Source organism: Dermacentor albipictus, chromosome 7 (assembly GCF_038994185.2).
Source record: "Dermacentor albipictus isolate Rhodes 1998 colony chromosome 7, USDA_Dalb.pri_finalv2, whole genome shotgun sequence".
NCBI classification, from domain to species: Eukaryota; Metazoa; Arthropoda; class Arachnida; order Ixodida; family Ixodidae; genus Dermacentor; species Dermacentor albipictus.
The window spans coordinates 126,024,268-126,045,235 of NC_091827.1; the positions used below are offsets into that span (position 1 = coordinate 126,024,268).

General features: G+C 44.9%; 1 protein-coding gene and 1 pseudogene across 1 annotated transcript in view; both read left to right on the forward strand.

Annotated features, from left to right (window-relative positions):
• Positions 1 to 20,968, forward strand: part of LOC135907117 (cytochrome P450 2B5-like) — a 236,301-nt gene that overhangs the window by 170,601 nt on the left and 44,732 nt on the right. The gene's annotated exons all lie outside the window — the stretch shown is intronic.
• Positions 631 to 11,803, forward strand: LOC135907113 (uncharacterized; annotated as a pseudogene).

Here is a 20,968-nt window from a genome sequence, read left to right on the forward strand (position 1 = left end):
TTTTTTGTTTCTGAGTAAATTCCTGTGATCAAACGTGTAAATCTGGCAGCAAAAAAGATACGCTGATGGAAAACGCCTACAGAAGAATCACTTTTGTAGTGAAGAATCGCCACTCTCCTTATCCTCGGGAGATACGTGGAAGTCTGTCAACACAAATTTTATCCTGCGCTTTCTCACAGCATGTTCGAGTTTCTTTCACCCAATATTACGAAACAAATACCCAACTTTAACTTGCGAATACACTAATTTAGAAAGGAGCAGCAAGGAAACATTACGACCGAAGTGAAGCGTGTTTACGTCTTGGTTTCTGTCCTACTATTTTCGCGCTGCTTACCCCTAGAAGTTAATACGGCGTAGCCTACCAAACGAATTTTCTTTACTTACAGGTCTGGTAAAATTCGCGGTACAAGATCTTGTTTTATAGCAAGTATTCCTTTTTGATTCATAACTGTAGCTGAAAACGCCCGCCATAAAAAATGTGTAACCCATTCACTGTACCTAAAGGATAATGAACTGAAACTGAAAGTGAATCTGTTACAGTTGGTAGCAATGAAAAATGCTGTTCATAAAATTGAGAAAACAAATAAATGTCTCCCTGGGAAATATTTAGAGTACTAGAGAGAGCTCAAGATGGACAGTATGAGTAGAAATATTAATGGGCTGGCTTGATGTCAATGCAGTGCATTTGTTGATGTCCCATGAAAAGGAGATAACATGCAAGCAAAGAATCGAAAGAAGCAGTTATGGGAGGATCTATAAAGTGAAGTGTAACAATAAGAGAAATTTTCATCAACGTAACAGTAATATGGATCTACAAGGAAACGAATGCGTGCTATGCGAAAGAATGTAAAGAAACATCGTCTAATTTTGTTAATTTCAGCAAAACTTCTCTGACTGAAATTTTATTGGACTAAATAGTTACTGTCCAAGAAACCGCCGATTTTGATCCTTACACTCATGAGCCTAAAACTGTCAATTAAATTTAGAAGTCCCGGTCAAGAGATGGTTCCAAGCCAAAAGTACCACAGTTGCTGCGCTTATTATTTTGTACCCTTGTGGCTTACGAGCGCAAGCGATTTGGTATTCAAGAAGGAAATTTTTGGATTCAATAGCCTCAAGTATTATCACAGCTTCACACTTTGGACCTAATACTGCCTCCTCCTACCATTTCCAGGCGATTCACATTAAAGGTATCATTATAATATACAAAATGTATTCATCAATGATAGACATACAATCCGAGAAAATTTGTTAAATTATGAAAAAGTGCTACGCTAGCACTTTACTCCGCTAAGAAAACTGCAGTTGAGACTCTTTGGTTGCACACCGAGTTCGATAAGTTAGATGAACTGTAGAGAACCAAGAATGACTTCGAACCGAGATGCATTTCTGCAGTTGCTAGTACGTACAGCGGGGCGCGGTGTCTCGCGGCGCTTGACGTTTCTGCGCAGGCGCGTGTAAAAGCTGGGGCGGGAGAGAAAATCTGGGGGCCTTTGCTTCTTGAATATGTGACCCTGCCTAGGCACTATGGAGGAAGTTTCTTAGCGCGTGTTGTATGCGTTTGTCCCCTAAGAATGCCGCCTTTGCGAAGTGCGGTCGAGCCCCATTTGGTGATCGCTGTGTCTGAAGGGGCAAGGTTCTGACCATTGTTGCATAAGTTGCAGGTCGCTTTTTCGTCGCGACGATGGATTACATCTTTTACAAGCACTGCACCACAGGGGCACATGTAACCGAGATACGGATACCGCAGGAGAGCACCTGAGGTTATAATAAATCAGGTGGCACAGGATCTCCAGGGCACTCCAGGGTAGCGGGGGGATCAAAGCTGCAAGCCTAAGCCATGGAGGCCTAAGCGTGACAAAGGGTATTCGCATAAAAAACTGGCTATCCGAGATAGCGAGGAGCCGTTCTTACACACCATCGGCACGCGCAGGCCTCGGCGAGCCCCAACCAACGGACCAGTCCTGGCTCTAGCTTTGGTGTTCCCGTTTCCTCTTTGGTGTCCAGGAGGTGCCGCTTATAATGCGAAATAATGACATGTTGTTTCAGTTAGTAAAAACACGTTTGAATAAATATAGTTGAGTCCAGCCACCAACTTGCGATGCTAAGTTCAGCACTACCGCGTTCCACGACTGGTGCCGGCAGGCCAGGGGCAAACACATGCGGCACGCGCTAAGACACTCCTCCGTAGTACTATAGGCAGAGCTACATAATCAATGTGCAAGAATCTCCACATTTCTTCTCTCGAATCCGCTCTTACTCGCGCATGAGCGCAAGTGTCCGGCGTCTCCGGAAGTGACACGCCCCGCTGTACCTACTAGCAATTGTAAAGTCGCAACCCGGACAGGCCATACACAATGCAGATGCCAAACTGGCAACTGTCTATTTTGGGCGCGTGCATGATGCCTTTACCTACCAAGATGTTAGCAAGATGGGCGACAGAGGGAAGACCGATATACAAGTTTTGCTTCGCATTCGCATATCTTTTACAGCCCCCAAGCACCATCCATGGTATTAACAGGTTACCCTCACTGAACAGAGCCTAATTTTTAGAAGGAGACACAAAGCTAATGAAGTCAAGCTTTCTATTCATACTGCACTGCATAGGGGATATGCGAGATTGGGCGGACGTCTGGCAGCAGTAAGCCAGATGTTTTGACCCGCCTTCTTGGTGTTGTGGAGAGGTTTGCGGCGAGCACATTTAGTGGCTGTGCGCAGAATCTTGTGTTTCGTTGTAGCAGTTTAGCCGCTAGTGGTCATCGTGCTGCGAAAAATGGCGCAACGGCAGCGCTCTCCAAATGCCGACCACGTGATGTGAAAAACGATTTCGAAGTTGTGCCGCACCTCAATGAACATGCTTCAGCGGGCCTCCGCACATCAGCGTCGTCTCGCCAGGAGACGAAATCGAACAACTTCGCTGTGGAGGCGTACGCCTTACCATCGTCTGCCGCTACAAATACCTGTGATTCGAGGTACGTGGGCTCTTTTGCGCTACGACGCTGCACGGCGTAAACGTCTGCAGCCGTAAGATAGTGCCAACTTCGCGTAGGCTTTCTTTTGCCTAGGCGCGCTCAGAACAAGATAAAGTAACGGTCACCCCATGGCTGTTTTGTTAAACATCCCCGTTCATTCGTAGATTTGGTGAACTGGAATCCTTGCTTTGGCCAAGTCATTAACACGGAGATCTGTACGATAAAATACCTCCGAAATTTAATGTAACCAAAAACAGTTGGAATCAGTTGGCGAAGGACAGGTGTAATTGGAGATCGCAGGGACAGGTCCTTCAGTTGACATAAAATAAGGTGCTGCTGATGCTGCTGCTGATGCTGCTGCTGCTGCTGATGATGATGATGAATCCTTGCGTGTGTGTATTTCCCTATTGTGTGGAAGAGGTCTGATTAAAGAACGCATAGCATTCGCCGGTGCTCGCTATGAACCGCGCTTTGTGTTGCGACACTAATGCACACTACTCTTTCGCAGCGAGTGAAAACGCGATTTTACAAATTTGTAACAAAACATGACAAGTCGTACCGAACGTAATGCAATAGGGGCTAAGTAGCATCGTTGTCCTAACCACACCATTCACTTTGTACGCTTCGTACAGATTAGATTTTTTTTCTTCCTACCTTCAAGCATCAAACGCTATGCCGCATTATGTGCTTTGTTTCTTTTTTTTTCGTGTACATATCATGGAAGGCATCTTTTTTTGTTGCTTAATTTTCTCATATTACTGCTATGTTTTCACGCAGGACATTATTCACGCAAGAGTAACCTCCTTCAGAAGTCGAAAGAAAGCAGGGCAGCCTTACAAGGTGTATCTGGCAATCTAGTCCCGCAGTTAGGCTGTAACTAATGCAACTCCTGGGTGCCCAGCAGGATGAATGGGGCTTGCAGCCACATCCTCCCGGCAATAGGTATGATCCCCTTGCTTAAGAAGAAGGGTTCTAAGGAGGCACCTCCATAGGTGTGGTGCACTGAGCTTCCTCAGAAGTGGAGGCGCCCCAGAAGACAAGGAATCAAGCGAACGAGCCTCCATAATGTCAACTGGAGAAGCCCTCGATAGGCGGTGGAGCCTTGCCAATGACAGCTCACCCATTCGACGTACCTTCCAAGCAGCAAGAGCAGCAGCAGCACCTTCAGAGTACACACAAGCTTGAGGAAAGCTTACAGAAACATCTCAATACAGCGCTGCTTGTGTGCTTTTGGCTACCAAGGGGCCTTTATTTGAAAAACAAAACTTGGTCATGTGGCCATTGGATCACCGCTGTCATATTAAAAAGCGTTGTTGACAGGAGACTTGGAGACTTGTGTGTCTAGTAACATCTTGCTAGGAAGTCGGAAATTGCGCATTGATCCTCACTATCGACGACGGAGCTTTGGCACCTGACATGCGCAACAAACTTAGCCCCGAGAGCTACATATATGGCAGATAAGTCTCTTGGTAAGTCGCATATTACTGTCTTACGCCCGAAGGCTCCTTTTGGTACTTTCGGCTTTGCGACTGTACATTATACTCCAGACTGTGTACTGTTGCAGAACTATAAGTGCTCAATTTGTGTGGTGGATAAGTAAGGGGCAATTGCAGAAGCAATGAAACATTGTTGGACGCGAAGGTAGGAAAAATGTATAATTAAAGTGCTACCGTACTAATTTATTTTTTGTAAGAACAGTACAAGCTTATAAATTATGGGCTTGTGAAGGGGAACACATACAGGACATCAGTGGTGATTTCATGGCACATCTAAAAAGAAAGCGCAAATACTAATTTTCTGTTGGCAAGAACAAGATTAAGATGCTATCTTTTTCTGTGTGTTGCTTTTCTTGTACTATATAGGATCTCTAAGTGAGTGCAGTGGAGGCACGAGAACTCGAAGTGAATTCAAGGCAGCAGTCCCAAAGCAACTGATGACAGCAAGCCAGGTTAAATCGGGTGACATTGTCTTGCTTTGGCCGAGTCACTACCAGGGAGAGCTGGACGGAAGAAGTCTCGCAACATAATGTTACCAAAAGACCTTTTGCAGCAGCGGGCCATAGAATACGGACTTGAAAATATTACGGCATTTCACTACTCCACTGCCATAGGAAGCTATGAGCATCATGTTTCTTTTTAGTATCGTGGGCTATTTGTGAATTGTAATTGAAGTGAATTGTGTATTTGTGAATTTGTGGCCCTTCCTCTGACATTGCGTGCCTTTCAGCAATTCAAGAATATATGCAGCGTCATGTTCATCAATCCAGGAATATTCTTGCGGGCGCCTTTACTCTTGCTGATATAGACAGGCCCACAATGCATCACACAACAGAAATCTCAGAAGTGCTAATAGACTTAATGCTAAATAATAACCTACAGCAACTTGTCACTCGTCCTACACGCGTTCAAGGCTCAACGAAAATTATCCTCGACCTCATATTTCTTAGCAACCACTTTTCTACAAGTCAAGTACAGGTGGAAATTACTGAAGGGTTATCTGATCACAGTATACCTATGTGCACATTGATCATTGTATTACTACCCTGTCTACAGTAAAACGTTGTTTTAACTTTCATAAAGCAGATGACGCCAGCCTACTAACTTATCTGTCGCATGAATTCGATTCCTTTTTGGAAAAAGCATCTCAGGAATCTACTGATGTAGATGCCCTGTGGCTACATTTTAAGAGCATTGTCCTGCGCTGTATAACTAATTACATTTCAATACAAAAGCAAAACCAGCACCTTAAGAATCCATGGATCACACGCTAAGTCATCCATGCTAAACGGCACGCAAATAGGCTTCGTAAGGCAAACAAGAATAAGCCAAAAACATCTACAACCTTGATGTTAAAATCAGCAGTTATGCAATTTAAGCAAAAACTAAAAGATTTGAAACGATACTACTACAGTGTCACTCTTTTTAGCTTCCTAAAAATAACCCACAAAGATTCTGGAAACATCTGCGCAGTACCGACCAGATAGCAAACAAACTGACAGACGAAGAAAAAAGTGCAACGGCAAATAAATATAACGATTTCTTCAAGCCAGTCTTCACGGAAGACAATGATACACTTCCCCCTCTTCCACCATCGTGCACCTCAGCGCTTGATCCCATAGTAATACCGGACACTGGAATCCACAATCTTCTCCTCAAAATTGACCTTAAAAAAGCACATGGCCCTGACGAAATTCCAAACGAATTCCTAAAAAGATATGCTGAGTAGTGCAGTAGATATCTGGGACATATTTATCGTTAGTCACTAGCAACTACTAATCTACCACACGACTGGAAAAAGGGTAAAATAATACCGATTCACAAGAAAGGAGACAAAAACATAGTTGCCAATTTCAGACCCACATCTCTCACCAGCACTTCATGCAAAATACTAGAACATATCATTCTAAAACGCATGGCAGTGTTTCTAAAACGCGAAAACATGCTATCGGCTCTCCAGCATGGTTTTCGATCTGGCTTATCAACCATCACTCAACTAACGGAGGTAGTTCATGACCTTGCTCTTAGTATTAATAATCGTTCTCAAATTGACATGATTTTACTTAACCTATCTAAAGCTTTTGATTGCGTGATTCACACTAAGCTAATTGCAAAAGTGGAGCAAGCCATCGGGAAGGGAGAAGCTTCTGCTTAGATAACAGCTTTTCTAACACACCGCTCACCATTTGTTATCTTTCGCCATATGCCATCTGATGTCGTTCCTGTCTCATCTGGAGTACCACAAGGCTCGGCACTCGGGCCGCTGTTATTTCTGATCTTTATTAACGATATAGCCAATAATATAGCATGCGAAAGCAAAGTCTTCGCGGATGATTGCGTGATATATAAAGAAATTGACAGCCATAACGGCCATCTCGATCTTTCTGGCTCCCTTACCACGCTAGCCGAGTGGTGCTCCCAGTCACAAATGTCTATTAACGTCAATACATCAGTGACAATGACAGTAACAAGAAAACAGCAACCCTCTCATTTCACCTATATCGTTAATGGCACGCCTCTTTCGATGGTTGAGCAACAGAAATATTTAGGGATAACGCTGACACCAAACCTCAATTGGGAACCACACATAACTAATATTACAACTACTGCACTGCGAAAGCTATGTTGTCTAAAAAGACGCCTAAAGATAGCTCCAACGATCGTTAAGCTTCTGGCCTAAAAACATTTGTGAGACTTATTTTAGAACACGCTAACACAGTTTGGTTTCTTTACACAGCAACTAACATAGCTAAACTTGAAGCCGTACAAAGAAAAGCCGCAAGGTTCATTCATAGCAAATATTGTACTACGGATTAACCTTCACATCTGTTAGCTTCCTCAGGCCTCAACACATTATCGACGAGAGCAAAACAAGGTAGACTAAAATTCCTGTTTCAAATTCTTCACCGTCAGTATAAAACTGATATCACCCAGTACATTTCATATCCGCAACCTAGAATAACATGGCATCAACACGAGCATACGCTAACCGAGTATTGCTTTTCTAATGACGCATTCAGGTGCTCATTCTTTCATCGGGTAATCAGAGAATGGAATGAACTTAACTCGTCATTAACAGTGACAAACTCTTTATCCCTGTTTGTTTCACAGCTGGAGCTCATCACAAGAGATTATTATGTTATGTTATGCTCTTTATGTTAAACTGACAGTTAGAAAAAAAATTGTATGCTCTTGTTTGTTCCCAAATATTTCACGTATTTGCTTTGTCTATGATGTGCTTCGGTTGTTGTTCATTTTATTCTGCTTTGTTTAGTGTTGTATTGTATACCTTATGTACATATGTTGTATTTTGTTGAATATCGTTGATTTTCATTCTTTTTGTTGCTCGCACGTGTATGTACGTCTGGAAAAGAAATTGTTCATGCCCGTCTGCTAGGCTCTCGGCTGAGAGCGGCAGTATTGTAAAATATATAAATAAATAAATAAATAAATAAATCCATTATGTCCATGGCTTGGTGCTTGCCCTGATCAACTTTTTTATGATCCTGAAGAGTCGAGCTATGGTGTACTTGAGGAAAAATGCCCTTAGAACTTAAAGGACAGCACTCTAGAGGTTGCGAAGTCGCAGTGTGCTTTCCTGAGTTTCAGCGAGAACAGTGCACCAAGCCTGAGAAGCGACCATGAGTATTATGCCCAAGTTGTGGGACAGATGGCTATTGCTGATTGTTATTGGGCAGATTTTGTTATTTGCTCTGCAAATTGGATTGCTATTAAGCATATATACTTAGAAGAAGAGGGGAAAAATACAAAAATAAAGCTTGAATATTTTTCTTTTCACACATGCTGACGTACATTGCCAAAAAGCAGTCTGATTTCTTGAGTTGGGCTGTGTACAATTTGAATTCTACTGTAGTTTGAAATAGCAGTTATCTGTGCTATTTATTAACATCGTTTGTGGCATCATAACTATTTAGTGCGGTGTATTGCGTGAGTTCTTATATCAGTATACGCTCTCACACACACTCCATGTTAAAGGTAGAAAGTGCACATGTTGAAATGTGTTGTTGTATACAGTTCTTTCTCTACTGTTGATTAACTCTGTTTCTGACACCGTAAGTATTTAGTGCTGTCTATTGCAAAAGTTGCTGTGTCAGTGTGAGCTCTCACCCATACTTCATGTACAAGGTAGAAGTATACATGTAAAAATGTGCAGTGTTGCCAGAGTGCCAAACTCAAATTTATTTTAGTTCTAGCTTTAGAAAAGTGGTTGAGTTCATGTTCTACTCGAGCGAAAATAATGGTTTAAGCTGGTTTATGCTTGAGATCCAGAGTTAAACTTTTTTGTGCCTACTTTGATTTGCACACGAACAATCGAGACCATACACCTAAGCTTCAGGACTGCTTCTGCTCATCAGCGATCATATAGGTATCGCAGTGCGACATAACCATCAAACTGTGACCGATTTTCTATGCTCACGACAGTATTAGTAACATGCTTGCCTCCAAAAAAATCGCCTATAAATATACACTCACAATATGATAGTGGGCCGGTGTTAAGTTACAAGAGTAATGACACAGTTGAGGAACAAATGCAGGCAATATGTGGATGAAAAGCTGCAGAGAATGTGGCCAACTTCAACCGAAAGCCTTCATTCTTTACGGCTACATTCTGGATTGAAAAAATTGCAGCGCTCCCAGTCAATTAAAAATGATGTATCTTTTCTGTTTCTTTACTATTTCGAACCGCGTGCACGGCATTCCAAAGTGCTGTTCAGGAGCTCTCTCAACGCACATCCTGCCTCTTCGACGCTGGCCCGGAGCAGACTACCGACAGGCTCACTTTCTATCTATCTATCTATCTATCTATCTATCTATCTATCTATCTATCTATCTATCTATCTATCTATCTATCTATCTATCTATCTATCTATCTATCTATCTATCTATCTATCTATCTATCTATCTATCTATCTATCTGTACATATATATATATATATATATATATATATATATATATATATATATATATAACGAGCAGAAAGGGGGGTTAGCCGAGGGGCCCGATTTTTATTAGTCATATCATAAGAAGCCAACAAACACTGACACCAAGGACAACATAGGGGAAAAACACTTGTGGATAATAAATGAAGTAAAGAAACGATAAATTAATGGAAATTAAAGTTGATGAAAAAACAACTTGCCGCAGATGGGAACCGAACCCACACGCGAAATGCGAAGGTTGTGGGTTCGGTTCCCACCTGCGGCAAGGTGTTTTGTTGCGGGAAGATGACTCACCTGATCAGGCGCGCTGACACCGATATGCCAGAAGACAGAAGATAAGAAAACTCACTTCTTGACGAGCGGTCTCAAGCAAGAGCTCTTCGCCAGATTGATACACGAACCGTCCAAGACTATTGCTGGACTTGTTTCTGAAGCCACAACCGTTAAGAGGCTCGATATGCGGACAACATAATCGCCAAAACTACACCGATGTTCAAGCACTCCGCAGCGACTACATGCGAGACACCATGAGCGCGGTCGCTCGCGAGAAACTACAGAAGCTCTGTCCGAGGTCCCAGCCTCAAGTGGCCTCAATCATCGACAACGTCGAATAGGTTCAGCTACCACTCGGGTTACTGAAGTGCAACCGCCAGCGCCACAGCCACAGCCAGAAGGGATGACATTCATCGCCGTCGCCCACCGCTAGATTCCCCCTCCGCGCCTGCGCCAGTACCCCAACACGCCGCGTTCCCACCGTCATACTCCGCCACCGTCGCCACCGCTACCCCTCCCACCTGTCGGCCAGCGATACACCCCGAAAGACTGAAATTTGGCGCGCCGCTCCACCACTCGCTCTGCTACCAGTGCCGAGAAGCCTACTCGCATTTCAAGAACTGCGCGCATTTCAAGAACTGAAACGACGCATGCAGTCGTTACCAATACGTGCGCACCTCGACGAGGACACTGATACTCAAATCCACACTGACGCCAGGAGCGTAGGCCTGAGCACCGTCCTAGTCCAGAATAAAAATGGACCTAAACGGATAATAGCTTACGTTAGCCGGGCGCGGTCAAAAAGGGGAAGGCAGTTATTCTGCGACACGACCGAAAAGGAATCCATCGCCGTTATTTCGGCTACAGCAAAATTCCTGCCACATGGCAGGCTGTTCGAAGTCATCAGAGAGCATCACGCATTGTGTTGGCTACCGAACTTGTAGGACACTTCAAGACGTCTGGAGCCGTGGAGCCTCACACTGAAAGAATATGACATCAGTGTAACCTAAGTCTGAACGAAAACACTCTGATGCCGACTGCCTAACGACACAAAACGACAAGGGTGATGAACCTTCCTTGGAATAATAAGCGCGGAAGACTTCCCCGAACAGCAACGAGCATACCCGGAGCTAAAAAGGCCAGTCGAATATTTGGAAGGGAACACAGACGTTGTCCCTAGGGCATTTAAGCGAGGACTGTCTTTACTTTTGGTTCAAAACAGCCTAATCCTAAAGAACTTCTCACGAGTCCGTGTAAACTACCTCCTTGGGACAAGGAGGTAGTTGACGCGGACTCGTAAGAAATTCTTTTCAGCACTGCGTCAGAAGCAATGAACGCTCTACATGGCGACCTGACATTGGACACCTCGGATTTTTCTGGACGCTAATGAGGATGCAGGAATGGTATTTCTGGCTGCGCTTAACCGCCCACGTCGCCCGTTAGGTCTAGACATGCCGAAACTGCCAGTGACGCTTGCCACCACCGACAACGCCAGTGGGACTTCCACAGCCGAATCAGCTTCCTGGCCAACAATTTTAGCAGATCGTGGTTGATTTCTTTGGACCCTTTCCGACATCAACATCCGGAAATAAGTGGATTGTTGTAGCAAAGGACTAGTTCAGCCACTTCGCTGAAATGAAAGCTCTGCCGAAAGGTAGCGCAGCCGAAGTGATGAAATTCCTCAAGAGCATCCTGCTGTGACATGGTGTCTGAGAAGTCCTTATCACCGCCAGAGGAACGGCCTTTACAGCCGAGGTCACCCAAGCCGTTCTGCAATACAGGCAGAGAAGCCACAGGAGGACAACTGTCTACTACCCGCAGGCGAATGGTCTTACGGAGCACCTGAACAAGACCTTTACCGATATGCTAGCAATGTACATCGACATCAAGCGCAAGACGTGAAATGCAGTGCTGCCGGGCGCAAACTTCGCTTGTACAACGGCAATGCAGGAAATAACTCAAATGACGCCGTTCAAGCTGGTTTACAGAAGGGATGCTATGATGACTATCGACAACATGCTGCCGCACATCACTCACCAAGAGAACTTCGACATCGCCGCCTATCTCCAGCAGGCCGAAGAAGCCCGACAGCTCACCTGACTGCGCGTCAAGAATCAGCAAGAGGACGGATACCCGGCACAACAGTCTTCGACGACGATAAGTGGAATACGAGCCTGCCAACCATGTTTGGATTTGGAGCCTGATACTCTGACTAAGACAGTGCAAAGTTTTTACGGCGCTTTTTCGGACCCTACAGCATCATCCGACGAATTGGCGTACTCGGCCATGAGGTCGGGCGAGACGGCATTTCGCTATCATAACCGCAGCGTTCACCACCAAGTCCGTGTTTTGCGACTTAAAGGGAAGCTGAAGAGTCTGTCAAATTCAATAAGACGCTCATATATGGATGCGGGAACCTTATAAACCATGAAGCAAATTTTTGTGGGGGGCGCGGGGATTTTTCACTTAGGAGCGACGCAATCATCAGTTAAAATTGCGCTGTAGCGCCGCACCTCGTGCAGCGCCGCGCGCTGCTGCGGACGCTGACGACGCGAGCGGACACCGGAAACCGCGGCTTAGTGGCGTCAACACTGGCGTTCCGCTCCTTCGCAGTCTCCGCGTCCGTGCCTGACCGGGCTTATATCCGCGTGCGTGCCATCCTAATCTGCTTCGCTCGACCCTACATTCCTTTATTTGTGTGTATATAGGAGTGGTAGTTGACGTGCGCAGCATCAATTGAACTTGTAGGCCGATCATGCCGGCGTTCTGTGCAGCCTACGCTTGCACGAACACCAGCGGCCGCGACGATGTTCCGATGTTCCATTAGTTCCTGCAAGACAAGAAGCTTTCAGCTAAGTGGGAGGCTGCTGTGAAGCGAAACAACTTCAAGCGCTCAAGAACAAGTGCTGTGCTCTAACCACTTCCGTGACGATTACTACCGGAGTTTATCGATAATGCGTGCTTTGGGTTCTCCTAAAATAATTGTTAGCACGCTGAACGGAAGGGGCATGTTTATCGCCCCCCCTTGACGCAGGTTTCATCGCCAAGCGCCACGAATTTTCTATTCGCACATGTGTTGTGAAACAGCCTGCATGCAGCTACCATAACGCAGTGCAAACGTAAAGTTTGCATGTGTCGGAAAGCCTGCTTACGCCAAGACGCTGCACTGCCGCTTCTCTCGCACACATAAGAAACCGACCATCTCACGTAGCCGACGGAATTCGCCGGTTACGAGTAGCGTGCGGATGGCGCGCTGATGAAGGTTCTATACTACACGTGCTACAACAGCCGGTAAACTTTTCCCGCGTTTAAACCGTCTGTGTAGATTGCCGACAGCTTTAGGGCAGCGCGCAAATGCTGAAGATCGCATCACCGCTTACGTTCTACGAGGAGGCACGCAGGAGCATAACACTACAGCTGTTTGCCCGGAAACGTACTCACTGGAACGCTGAATGCAGCTTAGCAAAAAACATACTCGCCAAAGAACATTTCCAACACAAGGAGATACTAACACTTCGCCTTCGTTCGCGTGGAAAGGAGTGCTTGCACAAGCATTTTTTGCTTCTTGGAGAGGCCGGCTCTTCGCAATCGGCTCGTACGTGTAGTATGTACAAGTATGTACGTACGTGTAGTATGTACAAGCATAAACCCCTTACAAGTGATCTTGCACACGGCAGCGACAGTGCTGCAAGCGAGGCGATGGCTGTCGCGTTCACTCATCGTCTGCAAGCCGAACCATTGTTGACGTCACGAGGCGCCCGACCAATCACCGGCGGAAACGAGGCGCGCGAGCTGGGCGTGTCTGCGGCTGCACTTTTCGTCGAAATAAAATATGTTTGCGTTTTCTTTCACTAAATTTCGATGCAGTATTCGAGTTCAGAGGGTTCAAAACCACGGCGTACTGCTCTTCACTCATTTTTTTCTGGAAAACCTTTCAGCTTCTCTTTAAGCCGTTCTACCAGCACTTACAAACATCATGACTTTGCATATAACTTGGGACTTTCTTTCTTTTTGGACTGTGTGAATTTGAAATTGTTTTTTGGCTGTTTTGTTGCTTTTGTTTAATAAGGGTTCTTTTGCTTTTCGCTCTCCTGTTATGTTTGTAGCGTCGAGACGATGCCTTTTGAGTAGGGCGCATTGACACGTGTACTTGTCTATCTTTTTCGGCTGACCACTTTTTACCGTCTAAGAAATGTTACGGCTCCGCGCGCGACGCGCCCGCATGTATTGGAATTGCTGGAATGTTATCAATGGGTTGCAACTGCTGCCTTGTCATCGACGCTTGCGTGATCTGATTGTATGTGAGATGCGAATTGTGCAGAACTTTGTGGAAGACACGCGGGCACTAGCGATCACTCTGGAACCTTCAATGACTCATTTATAAAAGCCGACACGCTTAACCTGCAGACCAGGTTTTCGACGATCGCCGACTGTGTTCGCCGCTGTTGTTCTTTGAGTGCAGCCTGTTTTTGTGCATACAGGTTCGCGCAATAAAACGCTAGTTTGATCATTCACAGTTTTGCTGCTTTCTTCCCTCTCACTACTACGTGACGAGTGTCACATATAAGAGGGAAGATAAAATAACATGGTAGACGAAGAAAGGTTTCAAGAGGACCACGAGGATGGCGTTAAGAATGACGTGGATTAATCGAAGGCGAAAGAAGATAAAGAAGAAGTTCTCAGTGAGGTGACAAGAGATGATTGGTGGAGAAGTATCCGGTGAGATGGAAAGCGATGATTGGTGGATAAGAGAAGAAGACGAAGAGAAGGATTACGTGGACTAACAAGAAGGCTATACAAGGGCGAGGAAGGGCGAGACACAGGGGGAAAGAAGAAAGCAGAGGAGTCTCGGCGGGTGGGGGACGGTTCGACCGGAAGAGAGCGACGCCGGCTACTGCTCCGGCATGCTCGTGTTCTACGGCTTTGCACCGCAGACTTCCTGCCGTTCCTGAGCCCGTTCCGGGGAGTCCACGGAGGACGTCACCACCTGCTACGGCCAGGGGTGTCTCTACCGCTGTTGCCACCCTTCCGGGTGGTGCCCCAACGCCAACATCATCGGCCACACCTCCACGGGCATTTGGACCGGGAGGGTGTACGACGCAACCAACGATGCCTCCAGCGACGCCAGCCCTCGAACGTCGAACGCCACTCCGACGCCGGCTACGGGACCCACACCACGCCACATTCGCACCGAACCAGACGTGAGCACGAACGCCAACCACTAACAGTAGAACGCTAGTGGCAGTATTACCAGGTCGTGTGTACTGATAGTCTTTGTATCTTGTGTGTTTTGTTAGGTTTGTGTGCTGCTGTTCGTGTCGCGTGGGTTGCATTAAATGTGCGTCTGTGTGGGTACACCTGTCGCCTAGTCCATTTTTTCGGTCAGAGTGTTCCCGGAGGAGATCCTTGACACACACACACACACACACACACACACACACACACACACACACACACACACATATATATATATATATATATATATATATATATATATATATATATATATATATATATATATATATATAGTCATATAATGAGACGCCAACAAACACTTACACCAAGTACAACGTAGTGGAAATTGCATGTGCTTAATAAATGAAATAAAGTAATGATAAATTAATGGAAATTAAAGTGGATGAAAAAACAACTTGCCGCAGGTGGGAGCCGAACCCACAACCTTCGAATGTAGCGTGCGATGCGATGAGCATCGCACGCGACATGCGTGCGATGCTCATCGCCGGAACGCAGTCGCCGCAACGGGCTCGGAGTCGCCGGAACGGAGTCGCCGGAACGTGCTGTGCCTTGTATATGTGTACTGTGACTATACGTTACATTCCACAAGTTGCCACTCTTCTGTCTTCCTTCTGGGCGCCTTGTTTATTGTGCCCCCCGCCACCCGATTCAACTTGCGCTCTCTCCCGCTACAACGGCGACATGTGCACTGGTTGTGCACAGCGACCATTTTCTCCTGCTTTGGTCCATGTCAACTGGAACCTAGCTACCACTACTCTCTGTTACTCTGCCCTTCTCTGAATTATGCATCCTTCTTTTTTTCGGTTTTTAATTTTGCTTATTTTTATTTTCTTTCTTTCTGTCTCTCTACTCCTTGCCTTACACACATGGGACTCCGCCTACCTCTTGCCGTGCAGCGTTGCCAATAAGAAAACTAAATCTGCCAAACTGCTTAGAAAGAGCCAATCGCTGTCACAACTGCTTCTTTCGGTTTGATGTATTTGAGCACGACCGCACACACGGTTCGCTGTCTTCACTGTCAGTGCCAACTGCTATTTCTTGTAAACCCTGATGTATATCGGTCCACCAGTCGAAACCGCTAAAATTAACTCCTTGTTCATTTTACCTAGTAGCACCGCTCAATTTCTTCACGTTTGAAGGGTAGCCTGAAGAACTTCTTTTTGCTCACCCGCCACATGCAGATATATATACCTACATATATATACATATACAGTCGGTAAAGATTGCACATTGCCGTTTTGTTTCGTTGATTTCGGGTGACGGGTCAAAATGCCACATTAGCTTTAAACAGACGCCAATATATATGTGTATATATATATATATATATATATATATATATATATATATATATATATATATATATATATATATATATATATATATATATATATTTACACGTTGACTGGTTATATTCCTCGGCTGCCAAATTTTCACTGGCTGACAAATGCTAAACGTTATTGTTCAGTGCAGGACGCGCCGACATATATCGGACGTCTCTAAACTATCATCGATAAGTCTATCAGTTGTCTGTTATTACGGAACCTCGCGCGACGCGATTGTACGCGCCACGCGACTTCTGTGATACATTCAGGAATACACGCGGGCACCAGCGATTACTCGGCGACCTTCAAGGTCTCATGTGTAAAAGCCGATGCGCCTGACCCGCACACCAGATTTAGAGGATTCTTCACAGTGCCAGCACCTCCTAGACAGGTTCTCAGGCCTGTTCGTCACGTAACGCGATGTGGGCAACGTCATGCCGCACCGGCCAGCTCGCTCCTGCTCGAGGGCAGTGCGTTGCCACTCCTGCGTCGAACGCGCGATACCGCCGGGTTTCATCAACTTTCGTTTCTTGTTTTTACAAGCAATACAGCCCTTCAGTTGGGTTCCGCACTCGCACTCGATAAATACCAATTCAGACATGCACGGAGGCTGCCTGAGTGGGGCTGGGACATCCAACTAAGACGCCTGGAGGGGTTGTCTACAGCGTTAAGACGTCGTGCGCTACATGATTGAAGCCGGGTGGCGTTCGGTGAGGTTGAAAGCATATTTAGCGCCTGCGAACAAGGGTATTTCAGCAACTTTATTTTCAGGAAACAACCATGCACCTATTTAACCCATGCACGGTGGTGCCACATCATCTAAATTTTGATCCATTTAAAAATCCGACACCTTATCTAACAAGTCAACCGCAGGGGCAATAACACACGTATCACTATTCCCGCACATAGCCGGAACCTCAATAAACTCGCACATATTCGCAAGAGCACGGCAGGACGGATACACCGGCGCACAGCCGCATTCCTGACAGTGAGTTTACGGGTGACCGTATCGCGTATTTCTCATGTTTAGACAATCTTCTCCTAACTGATCATTATGAGACCTTCTTGTCTGTTCGATGTATTTTTTCCCATAGGACAGCCGAAGCTCATAAACAACAGCTTCTACGCAAGCGACTGCTGCTTTACGATTATTCCAAAAGCATCTGACAGCTGGCTTACGGTACGGGTTCGTTAACCGACATATTTTCGCAAACTTTTCTGGCACTGGAAAGTGTCCTTGTTTATTGGCACTATATAGGCTTTCAATATCGGTATACCAACACACCCAACAAATGACTATTTGCAGAGGTGTTCTTTTCACAATGACTTTATTAATTATCGGAATATTCAACCCATTCGTTCAAATACACTAATATGAAACCGCATCGCTAAACCTTTATTTTGATTATTCAGAATGCTTTAGTGAAAATAACGTCAACACAACCAACACTATTCAGAATGGTACAATTTGCAAATTACGCACCAAAGAATAAGTGACCTGAAATGCAATGTTTCTCTATATAAGATTCAATTCAAATTAAATAATTGTTTATTCATAAATACAAGGCCGTTCAGATAGAGAGCCGTGGTTTTAACATATCGAAAAGATTTACACGTATACGCAATATCTATTAGATACATAGTAATTGTTTCGTACACGATGTTCACTTATCAATTTTTGAGAGTGGCATTCAAATGCGTCCAGTTTTTAAACACTATTCATCACCATAGCAGTATTCCCATAGAGTGCATCGATTTCGAGAGCAGAGAAGAAACATAGTCTATAGAGAGCTAAAATATGAGGGCACTCGACTACACAGGGTAGGCACAGCTTTTATTGGCCGAGAGAAGCACGCAATAGCGATAGCACGAGAAAACAAGTCAGAAAAGAGCCGTAAGGACATCAAAAGCATATATTCGCCATCAACGAACCGCGTTGACGTAATGTCAAATGGAAATAAACACCTCAAAAACAGAAGTCTTAACATTTACCACAATATCTGATCCCGAACCTTGCAGAAGTGCAGTTTCACTCTTAACAGAAGGACCGTATAAACAGCACCTGTCATAAAATATTTACGGATCTATTTACCGTCCGACTTTCCGTGAAACATACACATAGATACGCTTATTAACAAGGCTTCTAAAATAACCGGATTTATCAGACGCAATCTGCGTTTAGCTAATGCAGACACAAAAATTTCAGCATACACCAGATTAGTGCGCGGCAAGTTTGATTACGCCGCTTTGATATGGAACCCGCACCAAGCACACTTAATAACGAAATTGGAGTTTCCTCAAAACAAAGCCGCTCGATTCATATAAAAGAACTACTCACATATGGCAAGTGTGTCCGAAATGAAGAATGCTCTCAAGTTGCCTCTTTCCTTCTGTCCTTTTTGCACAAATTATATCACAGCCACTCTTAATTTGCTATGCGCCGTTTCATGCCAGCGCATCGCATATTCCCACGCAAAGACCACCAGCTGAAAGTCCAACAAATCTTTGCTCGCACTAATCTCTAAACCTCGGCAGTCATGGAGGCATTACGGACTGAGGGTGTAGACGAGCCGTATGTAAAAATACTGAAAAATATCTATAGCGGCTCCACAGCCACCGTAGTCCTCCATAAAGCAAGCAACAAAATCCCAATAAAGAAAGGCATCACGCAGGGAGATACGATATCTCCAGTGCTATTCACAGCGTGTTTACAGGAGGTATTCAGAGACCTGGACTGGGAAGAATTGGGGATAAAAGTTAATGGAGAATACCTTAGTAACTTGCGATTCGCTGATGATATTGCTTTGCTTAGTAAATCAGGGGCACAATTGCAATGCATGCTCATTGACCTGGAGAGGCAAAGCAGAAGAGTGGGTCTAAAAAGTAATCTGCAGAAAACTAAAGTAATGCCTAACAGTCTCGGAAGAGAACAGCAATTTCCAATAGGCAGCGAGGCACTGTAAGTCGTAAGGGAATACATCTACTTAGGGCAGGTAGTGACGGCGGATCCGGATCATGAGACGGAAATAATCAGGAGAATAAGAATGGGCTGGGGTGCATTTGGCAAGTATTCTCAGATCATGAACTACAGGTTGCCATTATCCCTCAAGAGAAAAGTGTATAATAGCTGTGTCTTACCAGTACTCACCTACGGGTCAGAAACCTGGAGGCTTACGAAAAGGGTTCTACCTAAATTGAGGGCGACGCAACGAGCTATGGAAAGAACGTTATGATGGATGATGGGCTATGATGAGTGTAACGTTAAAGGATAAGAAAAGAGCAGATTGGGTGAGGGAACAAACGCGAGTTAATGACATCTTAGTTGAAATCAAGAAAAAGAAATGGGCATGGGCTGGACAACCGATGGTCATTAAGGGTTACGGACTGGATTCCAAGGGAAGGGAAGCGTAATAGGGGGCGGCAGAAAGTTAGCTGGGCGGATGAGATTAAGAAGTTTGCAGGCACGGCATGGCCACAATTAGTACATGACCGGGGTTGTTGAAGTATGGGAGAGGCCTTTGCCCTGCAGTGGGCGTAACTCGGCTGATGATGATGATGATGATGAATCTCTTCTTTCATTCGCTACTCATTTTAGCCATCCGTCAATGGAATCTTCTGCCTGGCATCATTGCATATGTCATTGATTGCGAAGCGTTTGTAACCAGCTGGAAACGTCACCTTGAGCTGTAACCTTCATCGTTCCCCTCGCTCCTTTTTATATATGTGCGTATATATACAGTATAATGCTACTGTATGTAACAATTGAATTTTTGTTGATGCTTGTTGCTAGCTGTTCTTATATTTTGTGTTTTTCTATTCAACATGCTGTTGAGGGCCAACGACTTCTGTACACATCGTAGTGCTGCGTTGCTTTGTGGTTACTGTTGTTCCTCCCCTATGTAATGGCTGCCCGGGCCTTTAGGGTATTTGAATAAAGAAATTACCAATGATTCTTTTTTAACGCCGACGATGCGTCAAGTATGCAATTTATCCTTGCAATACAGTTAATTTTTACTTTTCAGTCCTTAGTAAAGATACGAGCTTTCCTGTTTATTTTTGTGCTCTTCCTTTGAAACATGCGCAAGGTCATTCCCCTGCTTGCAGAGAGTACTGAAAACATGTTAGCCTCACAGTTTGCTAGCAAATTGGCCAGCTGTTGCACAGATACCTAGACAAATAACTACACAAAGGCTGCACAGGCTAACTGCTACACGATAACTGCACAGAAATAATTGTGCGTTTCAGAAAAACATTCTCTTGCCAACAGAAAAACAGCAGCAATAAAAATAGCGATGTCACGAATGCGATAAGTTCGCAAGGGTTCGTATTGTTTCCTAGCTGCAAGAACACGCATTACATTCACCTACAAACAAAATGGCGTGCTGAGCAAAAATAGCAGCATGAATACAATTGATATGAACGTTCTACTTTACTATACGCAGTTGATGTGGAATACTTTCGGGGAATGTGTCTTATACACTTCTTTCGCGTGTCTTCATCTTTGGGGAAAGAAAAGACTTGCACCTTTTTTCCCAATACTGATATTGCCGGAGCACACCAGCACACAACAATGGCTCGGCATCGCGCGTCTCATCAGACATGACGATGATATCCACGGTAGACGTTACAGAGGCAGCACAAGCGCAGCACAACACACAAGGACGACATCACGTTTGCAGCGGCAGAA